The 17,875-nt window shown below is 43.4% G+C and overlaps 1 long non-coding RNA gene across 1 annotated transcript; it reads left to right on the forward strand.

The window, feature by feature from the left end:
* Positions 1–366: 366 nt before the first annotated feature.
* On the forward strand, positions 367–16,426 carry LOC109206015. The gene is made up of 2 exons (XR_002064773.1): positions 367–792; positions 15,892–16,426. It is a non-coding gene; the product is annotated as an uncharacterized LOC109206015 (long non-coding RNA).
* Positions 16,427–17,875: the final 1,449 nt, after the last annotated feature.

A 17,875-nucleotide genomic window follows, 5' to 3' on the forward strand; every position in this document is an offset into this window, starting at 1 on the left:
TTTAAAAAATATACAAAAATAGTACCTTATTTTTTATCTTTATATAATTTCGAAAACATAAAAATAGTTTCATGTTTAGTTTAATTAAATAGGATTAGCTTTGGCATTGTGTAGTATTTTTTATCCTATTTTAAAAGGAGTCAATTAAGGTGTTGAATTACAATTTTAAAAGTTTTAGAGCCCAATCCTTGGCCCGATTCGGATTAATCCATTAAGCCTAGTGACCCTTCTAGACTCTTGTTTGGAACAAAAAATAAATAAAAAAGACCTAAGGACTTAACACAAAAAGATCTAGGGACTAATTGGCAAAATACACAAATATAAACCTAGACCTAGACTCTACATATAGACTAAGACCCTAAGAGCAACCCGAGGCCTAAGAAAAAAATTTGGAGCTTCAGCCGCAAAGACCAAAAATGAAAAAGTTATCCTCTCAAGAATGAAAATCAGCTGCTAGACCTAGGGACTTGAAGCTGTCCGCCATTTCCCATCACAAATACGAGACCCCCACTCCTTTGGATCATTTTTTTGATTCCAACAAAACCAGACCATCAGCTATACGAATCCGAAATCAACCGTTCGTCCTCCAAAACCAGCACTCGTCGTTGAACTGCCGTGTGATTCAAATCCTAGCTGGTTTCGGTTTTAGTTATTGGAAAAAGAGGGGTTTGAGTTGAGGACGACGATGGCGTAGTTGAGTTCCGACGGGGTTTTGAGGTTTCGTGGAGGTTCTCGGTTATTAGCGGCTAAGAAAGGTGTATGCTCAAGTTCATTTTGAAAAGGCTTCTAAAGGTCTGTTACTCACCTATTATTTTTGCATTCATCCTTCAAATACAGAAGTTGTTCTTATTGTTTGAATCTTCACGTTATCTGTTTGAGCTCTCATGAACTTTGTACAGCTTTTTGTTTGTTGAGATGAATTATTTATTAGTATTAAGCTTGTCTAGTTCCATTAGTAGATTGAGATACAATATTTTTGTTTTGTTTAAGCTAAACAATGAAGAGATATTTGGGTTTACTGTTTGTGGGCTATGGGGTCTGGTTTAAGTCGTTGGGTGTGGGTATATGCTACAAGAGAATTGGGTCTCTTACCTTGATTTTGCTTATTTAGCCCTTTTTCTGAAATAGCAAACTTGTTTATAATTTCCACCGCAGTAATCTATGGCCCTCGTGAGTTAATTTAGATACCTTTTGGTCAGAGTATATCGGAGGCGTACTATATTAGGCCCAAGACTGAATTGATAACCAATCCTTTAAATAATTGAAACATTGTAGGCCTGGGCCTTTCAAGTTAAGTAGCGGATTCGAGCTAAGGGTTTCTTCAGTAACGGAGATCGCCTTGTTCGGATTCGGACTTGAGCTTGGGGCCCGAATTTCCTTGAATACCATAATGTTAGTTAATTCATAATGTTAACAAATTAAGTTTTTTTTTTTAGAGACAATTCTTATAGATAATGCTAGTTCGTCTTTAGGTTGTCCTTTAAGAACGAATTGAGGTGCGCCGTGCCAAATAAAATCACAAATTACGTGGCCCTCTTTAATTGCTTTATTAAAAATATTTTAGAAATTCGGGACGTGCCATTTAGCGAATTTTCATGGCCTCCCGCAAAGTTAACAAGACGCTATCCACTTTAGGCGCGCTTTTTAATAATTTTACCTTCTTAACTACGGGTATGCATTTCATGCGACCCAAATCCAAATCCCAAAACGTTGAATAAGAGGTGTCAAGGATCCGGGTGCATTTCATGTGACGTGATCCAAAAACACGCTCTTAAACGACGTTCACTTTCATAAAAACTAATTAAAAGCGGTTAAACAATTCTAAAATTGCAATAGGATAACATGTATTAAAATTGGACTTTAGCCAAATATAGCAGTTGAGCGACCGTGCTAGAACCACGGAACTCGGGAATGCCTAACACCTTCTCCCGGGTTAATAGAATTCCTTACTCGAATTTCTGGTTCGCGACTGTTAATACAGAGTCAAACCCTTTCCTCGTTTCGGGATTCAAACCGGTGACTTGGGACACCATAAATCTCCCAAGTGGCGACTTTGAACTTCTTAATAAACGAATCCCGTTTCGATTGTCCTTTAATTGCAAAAACTCCTTTATTGTATCCCTTCACGGGGTGTAGTAAGCGAAAAAGGAGGCGTGACACCGGGCATACGCCAAAGTCCCATATTTTTCTACGGATCCTCCGGGACCGTCGGAACACGGGTCCGGGGTCTGTTTACCCAAAATATTGACCGAAGTCAACTGAAATCATATTTCTAAGCCAAAAATTATTATTTCTTAAATTTTTTCCCACAAAAGCTTTCCGGCATCGCGCCCGAAATGCGCACGCAAATCGAGGAAAGATAAACGGAGGTTTTCAAGGCCTCAGAACATGGAAACGTATTATAAAAAGAAAGATGACCTTTTGGGTCATCACATTCTCCACCTCTAAAACAACCGTTCGTCCTCGAATGGACATAGAAGAGTACCTGAGTCGGTGAAAAGATGGGGATATCGGCTCTGCATATCATGCTTGGACTCCTAGGTAGCTGCCTCAACAGGCTGACCTCTCCACTGCACACGAACCGACGGATAACTCTTCAATCTCAACTGTCAAACCTGCCGGTCTAGAATAGCTACCGGCTCCTCCTCGTAGGTCAAATCATGGTCCAACTGGACAGTGCTGAAGTCTAACACGTGGGATGGATCGCCGTGATACTTCCGAAGCATGGACACATGAAACACTGGATGCAAAGTTGATAAACCCGGCGGCAACGCAAGTCTCTAAGCCACCTCTCCCACTCGATCAAAGATCTCAAAAGGTCCGATGAACCTAGGGCTTAATTTGCCCTTCTTCCCAAATCTCATCACGCCCTTCATGGGCGACATCCGAAGAAACACTCGCTCTCCGACCATGAATGCCACATCACGAACCTTACGGTCGGCATAACTCTTTTGCCTGGACTGAGCTGTACGAAGCCTATCCTGAATGATCTTAACCTTAGCCAAGGAATCGTGTAACAAATCTGTACCCAACAACCGAGCCTTCCCCGGCTCAGACCACCCAACTGGCGATCAAAATCGTCTACCATATAATGCCTCGTAAGGGGCCATCTAGATGCTCGACTGATAGCTGTTGTTGTAGGCAAACTCCGCTAACGACAAGAACTGATCCCAAGAACCTCCAAAGTCAATAACACATGCTCGTAGCATATCCTCTAAAATCTAAATGGTATGCTCGGACTGTCCGTCCGCCTGAGGATTAAATGCAGTGCTCAACTCGACCCGCGTACCCAACTCGCATTGTACTACCCTCAAGAAATGCGAGTTAAACTGCGCACCTCGGTCCGAAATGATAGACACGGGCACACCATGAAGGCGAACGATCTCCTGGATATAGATCTCAGCTAACCGCTCTGAGGAATAGGAAACTGCTACAAGAATGAAATGCGCTGACTTAGTCAGCCTATCCATAATAACCCATACTGCGTCAAACTTCCTCTGGGTCCGTGGTAGTCCAACAACGAAGTCCATAGTGATACGCTCCCACTTCCACTTTGGAATCTCAATCTGCTAAAGCAAACCACTAGGTCTCTGATGCTCGTACTTTACCTGCTGACAATTCAAACACCGAGCTACATATGCAACAATATCCTTCTTCATCCTCCTCCACCAATAATGCTACTGCAAATCCTGATACATCTTAGCGGTGCCCGGATGAATAGAATATCGGGAACTATGGGCCTCCTCTAGAATCAACTCACGAAGTCCATCCACATTAGGCACACAAACACGACCCTGCATCCTCAAAACTCTATCATCTCCAACTGTAACCTGCTTGGCACCACCGTGCTGCATTGTGTCCCTAAGGACTAGCAAATAGGGATCATCATACTGCCGATCTCTGATACGCTCAAATAATGAAGAACGAGCGACTATGCAAGCTAGAACACGGCTAGACTCAGATACATCCAACCTCACGAACTGATTGGCTAAAGCCTGAACATCCAAAGCAAGCGGTCTCTCACCGACTGGAATATACGCAAGGCTGCCCATACTGGCTGACTTCCTACTCAAAGCATCGGCCACCACGTTGGCCTTCCCGGGATGATACAAGATGGTGATATCATAGTCTTTCAGTAGCTCCAACCACCTTCTCTACCTCAAATTGAGCTCCTTCTGCTTGAACAAATACTGCAAACTCTTATGATCCGTGAACACCTCACACGATACGCCATATAGATAATGCCTCCAAATCTTCTGCGCGTGAACAATGGCTGCTAGCTCCTAATCATGAACTGGATAATTCTTCTCGTGAATCTTCAACTACCGCGAAGCATATGCAATAACCTTGCCATTCTGCATCAACACCGCACCAAGTCCAATACGAGATGCGTCACAATAAACTGTATATGGCCCTGAACCTGTGGGCAACACCAACACTGGCACCGTAGTCAAAGCTATCTTGAGCTTCTGAAAGCTCGCCTCACACTCGTCCGACCACCTGAACAGCGCACCCTTCTGGGTCAACCTGGTCATCGGGGCTGCTATAGATGAAAACCCCTCCACAAACTGACGGTAATAACCTGCCAAACCCAAGAAACTCCAGATCTCTGTAGCTGATGTGGGTCTAGTCTAGTCCCTGACTGCCTCAATCTTCTTAGGATTCACCTGAATACCCTCTGCTGATACAACATGACCCAAGAAAGCAACTGAACTCAACCAAAACTCACATTCCGAAAACTTAGCATATAACTGACTGTCTCTCAGAGTCTGAAGAACGACTCGAAGATGTTGCTCGTGCTCCTCTCGGCTGTGGGAGTAGATTAAAATATCATCAATGAAGACAACCACGTAGGAATCCAAATAAGGCTTGAACACCCGGTTCATCAAATCCATAAATGCTGCTGGGGCATTTGTCAACCCAAATGACATCACTAAAAACTCATAATGCCCGTACTGAGTGCAAAAAGCTATCTTAGGGACACCAGATGCCCTAATCCTGAACTGATGGTAGCCATATCTCAAATCAATCTTCGAAAATACCTTGGCACCCTAAAGCTGATCAAACAAATCATCAATCCTCGGCAATGGATACTTGTTCTTGATGGTGACTTTGTTTAACTGTCGATAATCTATACACATCCTCATCGATACATTCTTTTTCTTAACAAACAACACCGGCGCACCCCAAGGCGAGACATTAGGTCTAATAAAGCCCTTATCAAGCAAATCTTGCAACTGCTCCTTCAATTCTTTCAACTCTGGCAGGGCCATGCGATACGGAGGAATAGAAATGGGCTGAGTGCCCGGAGCCAAATTAATGCAAAAGTCAATATCCCTGTCGGGTGGCATCCCCGGCAGGTCTGCAGGAAATACCTCTGGAAACTCCCGAACAACTAGTACAGAATCCATGGAAGGAACCTCAACACTAGAATCACGAACATAGGCCAAATAAGCCAAACACCCCTTCTCGACCATACGCCGAGCCTTCATATAAGAGATTACCCTGCTGGTAGAATGACCAAGAGTCCCTCTCCACTCCAATCGAGGAAACCCCAGGAATGCTAAGGTCACGGTCTTGGCCTGACAATCCAATATGGCATGATAAGGTGACAGCCAATCCATTCCCAAAATGACATCGAAATCAACCATATCGAGAAGTAGGAGATCTACACTAGTCTCAAGCGCCCCAATAACAACCACACACGAGCGAGAGACACGATCTACAACAATAGAATCACCCACCGACGTGGACATATATACGGGCGCACTCAAAGAATCACGAGGCACAACCAAATATGAAGCAAAATAAGAAGAACATAGGAGTATGTAGACCCTGGATCAAACAGAACTGAAGCATCTCTACTACAAACCAGAACAGTACATGTGATAACTGCATCGGAGGACTCAGCCTCAAGCCTGACTGGGAAAGCATGACATCGGGGCTGGGACCCACCACCCTGAACTATATCCCTAAGACGACCTCCCGCTGGCTGGCCTCCACCTCTAGCGGCCTGGCCTCCACCTCTAATGGCCTGACCTCCACCTCTAGCGGGCTGACCCCTACCTCTGGCTCCCTAACCCCTACCTCTAGCTGGTTGGGCAGGCGGTGCTAGAATCATGGCACGAGAACTCTGCTACTGCGACTGAACACCCACTAATCTCGGACAAGCCCTCCGAATATGCCCATACTCACCACACTCAAAACATCCATCTGAATAATGCGGCTGAGAAACTGAGACTGACCCTGACGGGCCGGCTGACCGCGATAATAACTCTAAAGAGGAGGTGCTCTGATGGGAGCTGGTGGTGCACTATAAGCTGGCTGTCCTGAAGGAGGTACATAAGGTCCACGACCCCTGAAGCCCCATGAGATGCCTGAAGTGCTGAATGAAACGGCCTGGGATGATGGCCCCTACCAAAGGAATCCCTGCCTCCAGATGAGGCACCACTGAACCTACCAGAATGACGAGGCCTCTTGTCAGACCCCTGACCATTACCCTGAGCTAAAACCATTTCAACTCGTCTGGCCACATTGGCCGCATCCTGGAAAGAAATATCACTCCCTGTCTCCTTAGCCATCTGCAATCTGGTAGTCTGAGCGAGTCCCTCAATAAATCTCCTCACTCTCTCTCTCTCGGTGGGGAGTATAAGAAGAGCATGACGGTCCAAGTCAATAAATCTAGTCTCGTACTGAGTGACGGTCATAGAACCCTACTGAAGGCGCTCAAACTGCCTCCGATAGTCCTCTCTCTGAGTGATAGGGAGAAACTTCTCCAGAAATAGCTGAGAAAACTGATCCCAAGTCAAAGCAGGCGACCCAGCTGATCTAGCCAAACAAAAATCCCTCCACCATTTCTTGGCGGAACCTGATAAGAGAAAAGTAGCAAAGTCGACCCCATTGGTCTCCACTATCCCCATGTTCCGTAGAACCTCATGTCAACTGTCCAAATAGTCCCGGGGATCCTCTGAAGATGTACCACCATAGGTAGTAGTGAAGAGCTTGGTGAACCTGTCCAACCTCCACAAAGCATCTGTAGACATAGCTGATGCATCGCTGGTGTGTGCTACAACACCCAGCGGGACTACCCCAACTGGCTGAGTTGCTGGCGTCTGAAACTGGGGAGCCATCTACTCCGGAATGTGAGTAGCGGGAGTCTGTGCTCCTCCCCCAGCCTGAGAGACGGCTGGTGCTACTGGAAGTATGCCTGCCTTAGTGACACTCTCCATAAGGCCCACTAGACGGACCAGAGCATCCTGGAGTACCGGGGTAGCTATGAACCCCTCTAGAACCTGAGACGGCCTTGCTGGAACGGTCTGGGCTAGAACCTCGTCATCAAACTCAACCTGAGGCTCCACCGCTAGTGCTACTGCTCGAGCTCTGGGCTGAGCCCTGCCCCTTCCTCGGCCTCTAGCACGGCCTCGTCCTCGTCCTCTACTCCTCGTAGGAGCTGCCATTTGGGGCTTGGGCTGCTGATCAGCTGATGAAGCGGTACGTGTTCTCGCCATCTACGAAAGAACAGAGTAGAGAGCTCAATTAGCATTGAGAGATCAAACCGCACGACAGAGATGAATAGAAGTGAAACTGTTCCTAACTCTGTAGTCGCTGGGGGATAAACACAGACGTCTCCATACCGATTCCTCAGACTCTACCAAGTTTGTCCGTGAATTGTGAGACCTAAGCAACCTAGAGCTCTGATACCAACTTGTCACGACCCGAATTTCCCACCATCGGGACCGTGATGGCGCCTAATATTGTACCCGCTAGGCAAGCCAACGTTATAGAATATTTCACCCTTTCCTTTATCTTTTAATAATTAAAACTTAACAAAAGTAAATCAGCGGAAATAAATGCGGAAGAACACAGTTTAAAAGATTATCTTTATGCTAATAACGAACACCGTAATAATTTCCATCTCACGAACAGTCTATGAATACTACAAATAATGGTGTGAACAAAAAGTTTACATCTGTCTCGAAAGTAGATAAAATAGAAATGAAATAGGGTAGAAGGGGACGCCAGGGCCTGCGGACGCCTGCAGGACTACCTTGGGTCTTCGGGAAGCAGTGATAGCAACCAACCTCACGATCAGCCACTAGCTCCAAAATTTGCACAGAAAGTGCAGAGTGTAGTATCAGTACAATCGACCCCATGTACTGGTAAATGCCGAGCCTAACCTCGACGAGGCTGTGGCGGGGCATACAACATATACAACCTTCAATAGTTTATACTAAACAGAAAGGAAATACAGAATGTAATAAACAAATAACTGGCATCAAATAAATTCGGAACCCAGTTGTTCTACTAGTATTCAGCTATAACCAATCCTTAAGGGTGTTTCAACATCACAGTAATGGACCTCAACAGATATGAATACATAACAACAACTTATGCAGCGCGCATTCCGATCCCATCATATAAACAACAACAGTATCAATATTCACCCTTATTCCTCCTTATTGCGCCGTGCAACCAGATCCCACCTGTCCACCCTTATTACTCCTCAACACATATCACCCTTATTTCCATGTTGCGGCGCGCAACCCGATCCCACCTGTCCACCCTTATTACTCCTTGTTGCGGCGTGCAACCCAATCCCACCAGACAATCACATTTTACCCTTATTCCTCCTGTTGCGGCGTACAACCCGATCCAAATATATATATCAGCACCTAACACAAAAGAATAAAAACAAGTGTTTCACAAGCTAACTCAAATCCTCCACGTTACTTATACCTCAATCCACACAATGGAATATCACTACGATTATGAAACTTCACCAGTGAAAACTACTCAGCGAGACCAACCAAGGTGCACTATAAGGCACCAATAAATTAATACAAGCCAACAGGGTAACAAAATGAAGCTACGAAACAAATAATACTTCAACAAGAACATCGACAGTTAACACGAAATAATTAAATAATTTAGTAAAGAGAACAACAGTTAATATGAAGCAATTAAACATGGAAACATTTATGAGCAAGTAGCAATTAACGCAGGAAAGCAAGATATAGGGAAACAGGGAAAGGAAACAAGCTAAACAAGTAATTTGGCGACGCATAGATGCTCGTCACCACACCTATACGTCACACACGTGATATCTCACATAGCAAGCAAGTCGGGGTCCCTAATCCCTCAAGTCAAGGTTAGACCAAACATTTACCTCAAGCCAACGGGTATTTCAAAGCTCAATCACCGCTTTACCTCTCGATTCCACCACCAATTCACTCGTATCAAGCCATAATTAACTTAATAACATCAATAAACGCTAAAGAAACCAATTCCAATGCATAATCAATGATTTCCCAACATTTTTCCCAAAAAGTCAAAAATCGACCCCGGGCCCGCTTGGTCAAAGATCGAAGTTCGGACCAAAACCCGGTTACCCATTCACCCCGAGCCCGGATATACAATTGGTTTCGGAATCCGACCTTAAATTGAGGTCCAAATCCCAAAATTTTGAAATTCCTAAATTTTGCCCAAAAACACCCAATTTCCCATGAAAAACCCTAGATTTTGAGATGAAATCATGTAAAAAGATGAAATAGATTGAAGGAAATGAGTTAGAAATCGTTTACCTATGATTTGTGGAAGAACTCTCCTTTGGAAAATCGCCTATGGGAGCTTAGGGTTTGAAAATTTGAGAAATGAGTTCAAAATCCTATCTAAGTCATGTTTTGATCAGTTGCAGATGTCGCATTTGCGACAGGCGCGCAATTTCGAACCTACTACATTCCTGCTACTGTAGCAATTGCGAACCATTGGTCGCAATTGTGAAGGCTGACCCCTCCCTGATGACTTCGCAAATGCGAAGGTTCGTTCGCAAATGCGAACTATGCTGGCCCAGGGCTTCTTCGCAATTGCGATAAAACCCTCGCAATTGCCAAGCCTGTGAAGCTCGCAATTGCCAAGCCTGATCTCGCAATTGCGAGATCAGAGCCTGCAACAGATACCAGATGCAACAACAGATTTTTCCAAGTCCAAACTCACTCCGTGGCCTATCCAAAACTCACCCGAGCCCTCAGGGCTCTAAACCAAACATGCATACAAGTCTAAAAATATTATACGGACTTGCTCGTGCAATCAAATCGCCAAAATAACATTTAGAACTATGAATTCAACACCAAAACTCATGAAATTTCAAGATAGTTCAAAATTTCTAACTTTTCAACCAAAGGTCCGAATTACAACAAATCACCTCCGTTTTTCACCAAATTTCACAGACACGGCGTAAATATTATATCAAACCTGTATCGGGCTCTGGAACCAAAATACGGGCCCGATACCGACGAGATCACACACTATTCCATTTCTAAAAATCCTTATATTCTAGCAAACAATTTTCTTCAAAAATTCATTTCTCGGGCTAGGGACCTCGGAATTCGATTCCAAGCATACGCCTAAGTCTCATATTTTTCTACGTACCCTCTGGGACCGTCGGAGCACGGGTCCGGGTCCGGGTCCGTTTACCTAAAATGTTGACTCAAGTCAACTAAAATCATATTTTAAAGCCAAAAATCATTATTTCTTAAATTTTTTCCCACAAAAGCTTTCCGGCATTGCGCCCGGACTGCGCACGCAAATCGAGGAAAGATAAAAGGAGGTTTTCAAGGCCTCAGAACACGAAAACGGATTCTAAAATAAAAGATGACCTTTTGGGTCATCACATATTGCTAATTATTTAGCAAGCAGTATTGTACCTTATGAGCTCTCTTCAATTCAAAAGAAAAAGTTCTTTTGCGATTGTCGGTCTTATTATTGGGATGAACCTCTACTTTTTAAAATATATGTAGATAACATGATCCGGAGGTGTATCTCCGAGAAAGATCATCATTCTATTTTGCAGGCTTGCCATGCTTCACCATATGGTGGACACTTTGGAGGAATTTAGATAGCGGCTAAGGTGTTGGAATCGAGTTTGTATTGGCCAACTCTGTTCAAGGATCCCCATGCTTGGGTGAAAAGTTGCAATGACTGCCAAAGGATAGGCAACATATCTCGACGTTACGAAATGCCGATGACTATTATTCAAGAGGTGGAGGTATTTGATATGTGGGGGATTGACTTTATGGGGCCATTCATCGGCTCGTATGGTAACAAATACATACTGGTGGCAGTTGACTATGTCTCCAAATGGGTTGAAGATGTGGCTCTCCCAACCAATGATGCAAAAGGGGTGACAGGCTTTCTAAAGAAAAACATCTTCACACGTTTTGGTGGTGGAACCCATTTTTGCAATACAGCGTTCGCACGGCTGTTGGAAAAGTATGGAGTTCGCTATAAGGTGACCACACCTTATCACCCACAGTCGAGCGGGCAAGTTGAAGTGTCAAATCGGGAAATCAAAAGTGTTCTAACCAAGACAGTGAATATGACAAGGAGTGATTGGGCAAAGAAGCCGGATGATGCATTATGGGCGTACCGCACAGCATTTAGAACTCCAATTGGTATGTCACCATACAAGTTGGTGTTTGGAAAAGCATGCCACCTTCCAGTGGAGATTGAGCATAAAGCCCTTTGGGCACTGCGGCAATTGAATTTGGATATGGAGACCGCAGGCACCAGTAGAGTCACTAGGTTACATGAACTCGAGGAAATCAGGTTCCATGCATTTGAGAATGCAAGATTGTACGAAGAAAGGATGTTGTACGAAGAAAGGATGAAAATGATGCATGATAAGCATATTTTAGGTCGGAACTTCAACCCCGGAGATCTAGTATTGTTATACAACTCTAGACTAAGATTGTTTCCAGGTAAATTGAAGTCCCGATGGTCAGGACCCTTTAGAGTGGTGTAAGTGTTCTCAAATGGAGCTGTAGAAATTGAATTCGAAGATGGAACAAATAAGTTCACGGTGAATGGGAAAAGGTTGAAACATTACCTTGGAATGGTCGAAGAAAAGGGGGATAGAGTGGTGATATCTTTGGAAGAACACCAATACACGAGCGAAGAGTAATAATGAAAGCATGCGTCGTGCCGCGACGTTAAATCAGGTGCTTCTTGGGAGGCAACCCATTATTTTTCTTTGTTCTTATTTTTGTAATTGATTTCTGAATGGTGACAATATTGATCGATCTACTAAGGTGTAGGAACGAAATTATGTGCAGCGGAAGGACTTGAGGTGACGAAATTATCCCGGAGATAGGCAAAAGTGCGAAAAAGCAAAAAAGAAAATTGGATGCCTAAATCCGCGGCCGCGGATTGACCGCGGTTTTGCACAGGGTTATGTTCGCGGACGCGGATTTGACCGCTGATCGACCGCGAATGCAGAGACGTCCAGGTTCAATTAAAAAAATTTTATTTATTTTTCTTTTCTTTTCTCTCCTCTTCCCCCCTTTTTTAGTTAGTTTTTTTTACTCAAACCCCCCATTTTTTCAACGTCCACTCCCCATTTCTCCCCCCCCCCCCCAACATACAAATCTTAAACAAAACCCTTCCCCCTCCCTTCTCCAAATCAAAAATACCGCACCCCTCCCCCTTCTTCTCCCCAATTTTTTTTAACTCAACAAAATCTCTTCTCCTTCTTCCTCTTTTCTACTCAACCACTACCCAAGCTCCATTCCTCACAAGATCTTCAAGTACGTAACATGCTTCTACTTTCTTTTTTTAGTTTTTTTAGTTTCTTTTTTTTTCATTCTTTTTCTCTTCTATTGTAAGTGTAGGATAGTAGAAGTTATGGGTACTCTTGTCTTTGTTTTTGATTTTTGGTATATACGTTGGTATGTGAGGATAATAGATTTGGTTGGTTTGGGGAAGACATTGTTGAGTTTGTGAAGAATGGAAGTTTAATTGGGTCTTTGGGTTCATTGGGGGGTATATGCACAGTGAGTGTTTGTTGAATTGCCACAATGAGGTTTTAGTATAAATTGTGACCAATGGTGCGAGTGAAGTCTGAGTAACCGCCTTTGGTTCCCATATTCTACCGATTATTGATAGTGGTGGTTGTTGTGTAGGTACCATGAGATCTTCAAAGAAGAGACGCACTACGGGTGCCTCATCAAGTGGTCATGGAGGCTTGTCCCGGGCATGGGCACCAGCCAGTTCAGCTCAGTTTGATCGCACTAGGTTTGTCTCCAGAGCTGCCCAAGACCGTTTCAGTTGGAAGGCTATTAGAAAGCCTATACCGGAAAGGGAAGTTGACAGGGGATCCCTCCAGGCTGAGTAGCCCAATATGTATAGGGAGTTGATTAGGCGCAGGCTAGGCATCTTCTTCGAAGAGCCGGATGAGGGTAACTTGATGCTTGTTAGGGAATTCTATGCCAACTGCTCTGAACATGAGGATCACATCTACACTGTTCGACAAAAGAGGGTGAATGCCTCAATAGAAGCCATCAGGAGAGTGTATCGCTTGCCTGTATTCACTGGGGAGGTGGATTACTATGATACTTACCGGCGAGAACCAACAAATTGGCACATGTTTTTCAAAACTATCTGTGTACCAGACAAAGAGGTAGTGTGGGTTGTACCAAGATCGAAGTTGCACTCAGCCTCACTCACCTTTGAAGGAAATTGTTGGTTGTACATCATCAATAGTCGACTGCTATCGTCCCACAACACCACTGAGGTAAATGGTCCGAGAGCTGCTTTGATCTGGTGCTTCGTGAATGGCCAAGATTTTGATGTGGCCAAGGTTATTCAATCTGAGATGTTCATCCGTACAACACTGAGGAGGTATGGGTTCTTCTTCCCATCTCTGGTCACTAGATTGTGCCGGCCTGCAGGGGTGCCAGAGAACCCCAATATGGATGGCAAGAAGAAGAAAGAAGCAAAGTTCCGGGCAGACAAAGTGTACATTAGGAAGGACACGGTGGTACTCAGTTCAGCTGATAGTGATGATTCTGAGGCGTCACAGGAGAGCGATGAAGAGCAGGAGGAAGTCGGTCCTTCTTCAACCCCACAGGAACAAGTTGGGACATCCTCACCCCTACGAGAACACGTAGCCGCAGTTGAAGGACCATTTGCAGTCAGCCGGAGTACGCGGATGACAGCCTTAGAACAGGAAATTGCAGGGCTACGCATTTCCGTCACGGAATTGGGGACTAGAGTTGATGCCTTGGCCACCCAAAATGAAAAGTCGGAGAAGAAAATCATGGGCTGGCTACGTGCGCTGGGGAGGCGTGTCATCTCGACCCCGGCACTGTCTTCGATCAAGACTGATCTTCCAGGGAAGTTCCTTTACCTCGAATTACATTATTTTGTATGACATGGGAACATGCCATCATTTTAAGTGTGGGGTGGGGGATACTTTGTTGGTTTGCTATATGTAGAATAGTTTCGTAGTTTATTTACATAAATCATTTTCGACTTGTCCCGACGATGGATATCATTCGACAGGTTTCTTGAGGTACTAAAGTCGAAGAAAAAAAACACAAAAATATTTTCTTTTGTAGTAGTGTATCAATTCCTCCTTGATTTTTCTTTAAGTCACGGTTCTTTTCCAAGGGTTTCATTTGAATTGGGTGTAGTTAGTTTTTTTTAGTGTTAGTAGGAACTTGTGGGATATGGGCAGAAATAGAAATAAGATCTCTTAACGTCGTAATGCCTTAAATATAGCGGGTACTTTAGTGTGACGCTTAGGCTCAGTTGTCGACTCTTGTAAGAATGCCTTAAACTGTATGTTCTTAATTTGGCTTAGGTACCTTGGTTAGAGTGTTTGATGACCCAATCTAGAGTGAGTCATATGCCATGTGTGTGTAAGGCTTGTTGTATTCTGTGCACGACATTTGATGCCTAGAACTTGCCCCGTGTGTCTGCAAAGCGAAATAGTAGTCTTGTTTAGTCTGGGAAGTGATATAGACATTTCTTTGTTGAACCATATTTATACTTCATCCACCCATTTGTTATGTATCGTAGTTAACCCCGTTGAGCCTGTAATCCTATTTCTTTGGTAACCACACTACAAGCCTTACCCATTTGTTTGAATTAACCATCTATTTGAACCTTTTAACCTCTTATGAGCACTTAAATAGTTATGAACTTTGTAAAAGTTAAAGTGTGGGGTGCTGGGTTTGGCTTTTGAGTGGAACTAAGGAAATAAGGAGAAAGGTGCACTGTTTTGATAAAGTTAGAGCCACCTGAATAAAAAATAAAAAATAAAAAAATAATAATAAATAGTTGGTTTATTGTGAAAAATATTCCTTGATAAGTGGTGGCTCTTGATGTAAGTGAGCTTAAAGAAGAAGGGAGTTAATATATAGTGATGTGAAGGTGGAGTTACGGTTTGAAATAAGTGTGGGGTTTTGAATGTTAAAGTATATGTATTAAAGTGCTTAGGGAGGTGTAGTCACTCTTATATCTAATGTATCATACCCGTCCCGCAGCCTACATTACTACCAAATAAAGTCCTACTTGATCCTAGACTGAATGAGCTCGATTAGTAGAGTAGTACACTACGGGCAAGCCTATGGTGCATCTTTTGTGGCATATGAATGTCATTTCTGAGGGTGAGTGAATTCTGTTCATATTGAAGTTCCTTTGTGTGTGTGCATTTTATTGATTGTGGAATGAGTCTCTTTTGTTGTGAGCAGGCACTTGATTCATGAAGGAGAGGTAAGTCTGGACCTTTGAGTTAGAGTAAGTAAGCCGGTTAGGAATATTGTGTGGCTCGCGGGAGTCAACTCTTGAGGTGTGGATGTTACACTAATGCACTCAATCTATGTGGAATATTCTTGGTGTGACGAGTTAGGGAAGTCGCTCAGGGAAGTTAGGCGTCTATAGAGTGTGGTTTGATTGCTCAAGGACGAGCAAAGGTTTAAGTATGGGGTGTTGATATTAGACTATAATTATGCAATTTAGATACTATTTACACTCTAATTTGGCCGCACTTAATCAATGTTTGAATGTTAAAAGATAACAAAATGCTCTAATTAAGAGTTTTATGTTTTGCAGGAGCCACTCCGAGCTATGAGGAAGCTAAAGAGTGTTTTGGAGTCAATATGTGGAAGGCCAATCGGAGGTTAGCGCGGTTGAAAAGGAGAAAGAAAATCAAGTGGGAAAGTCCCCTCCAGGTGCCCGGTGCAGATTGAACCGCGGATTGGCCGCGTACTGAGGCAGAATACTGGGCAAGATCCGCGGTCCAATCTGCGGCCGCGGACAAGCTGACGAAAGCCAATAACCCAGGGTCAATTAAGTAATTTCCAAGACGACTAACCTAAACCTATATGAAGCCTAATTCGCCCAGAAGAGAAGGATAGCTGTGTTTAGAGAGATTTTGAAGGCAAGAACACGGGAGAAAGACAGAGAATTTCCTTAGAGTTTTCATCTTCTTCTTTTTAATTCCATTGTTGATTATGACTTTCTATAGTGAATTTTCATCTATTAGTATGAGTAGCTAAACCCGTCATCTAGGGTTGATGGAACCAATTGTTGGATAAAATCTTGACTCTGTTTTGATATAATTGGGACGTTTTTTCTCTATGATTGTTCAACTACGTGTTTTCTTGTGATTAATTGAAAGGGCCCTTGATTAATCGTGTCTAGTTATCTTGTGTTGCTTGAGAAAGAACACTTGGTTAGATTGTTGTTGAACAACACGACTTTCGGGTAAGTTAAGAGATTAATTACTTGAATTTAAAAGCAGGGTTAGAGATAACGAAGCTTTGGTGGGATAATTCTGAGTTGCATAAATTGTCAACTAGAGTAGTTCGAGAGAATGCTTCTAGTAAATTATCGTAATTGATTGAGAGATAATTGCGGAAGCTCAGAACTCATATTCCTTATCGAGTGTTACAGCGAGATTATAACTAACATGTCAGAAATTAATCCGACAATTGGGGAAATCAATAACCCTAGACCATTTTACCAATTGAATTCAACTCTATTCTTGATTATTGCTAGTTTTATTGTCATTTCTCCTTAGTTAACTAAATTCTTCTCATTATCCATTAAAAATCTTGCATCCGGGAATTGTGGAAGTGTCACAAGTTAGTCATTTTATTTTTAGAAATTTAAATCAGGTATGGAGATTTTGGTACTGTAGCCAATGGGAGAGGTTATGACTGAGAGGCACTCCATTCCTTTGATTGTGGACTGTGTGAGTTGTTCCGGATTCGACGGCTGCTCTTATGTGTCATAAATAGGGTCATTGTGGATCCTTGAAAAGTTATTGGCCCAACATGGCGAGAATCGGGTTGAGGTTCGTTAGTAGAACCAATGTGAGTGTATGCCCTACATTAGGTTGGACGTATTCTTTCAACATAGCATTGCTTATGGAAGAGTATTTAAGTGTTGGATGTTATTCATGTCGTCAGCTATTCTCTGTAATACTATATTATGCCATGTGGGTTGTGAGGTGGCTTGATTATTCGCACGTGGGTTGTGGTTCGGCGTAGCTTATCGTTATTGCACCTTAGTCATGCTTGAGTTTTTATAGCACGTGGCGCTATCTATCTCCCCAAGGTCGCATTTATGCACTTGGCGTGCTTTTGGTCGATATTCAGGCATTCTGTAGGTATGAGCATTATGGCTCGATGGCTACTCCGTGATATATTGTTATGCGTGGATCGGGTGGCATGCCGCCACGGGTATGATATTTGTATCAGGTTGCATGCCACAACGGTATCATGTGAGGATCGGGTTGCACGTCGCAACAGTGAGATGTTGAGTACAGTTCCTTGAACTTATTTTCGTGTGTCTTGTTTCTCATCTCTAAGAGAGGTTCATAGCATCTATCGGTCATTTTATTTGTTACGTAGGCTGGGTAGTTCTTTTCCATATTTCGTTCTTCCTTATGTGTCGTATTCGAGTTGTATCTTGTTGGCGCATTGATGGCGTCACGTGAGATTTTAGTCAATGTTTGAGGTGACTTATTGCCTTAGCAGCTTGTACTAGGTGAGATGAGGCTATTGGGCCTAAAATCAATGCGATCAGATTT

The sequence above is a fragment of the Nicotiana attenuata genome, unplaced genomic scaffold (assembly GCF_001879085.1).
Source record: "Nicotiana attenuata strain UT unplaced genomic scaffold, NIATTr2, whole genome shotgun sequence".
Taxonomy (NCBI): domain Eukaryota; kingdom Viridiplantae; phylum Streptophyta; class Magnoliopsida; order Solanales; family Solanaceae; genus Nicotiana; species Nicotiana attenuata.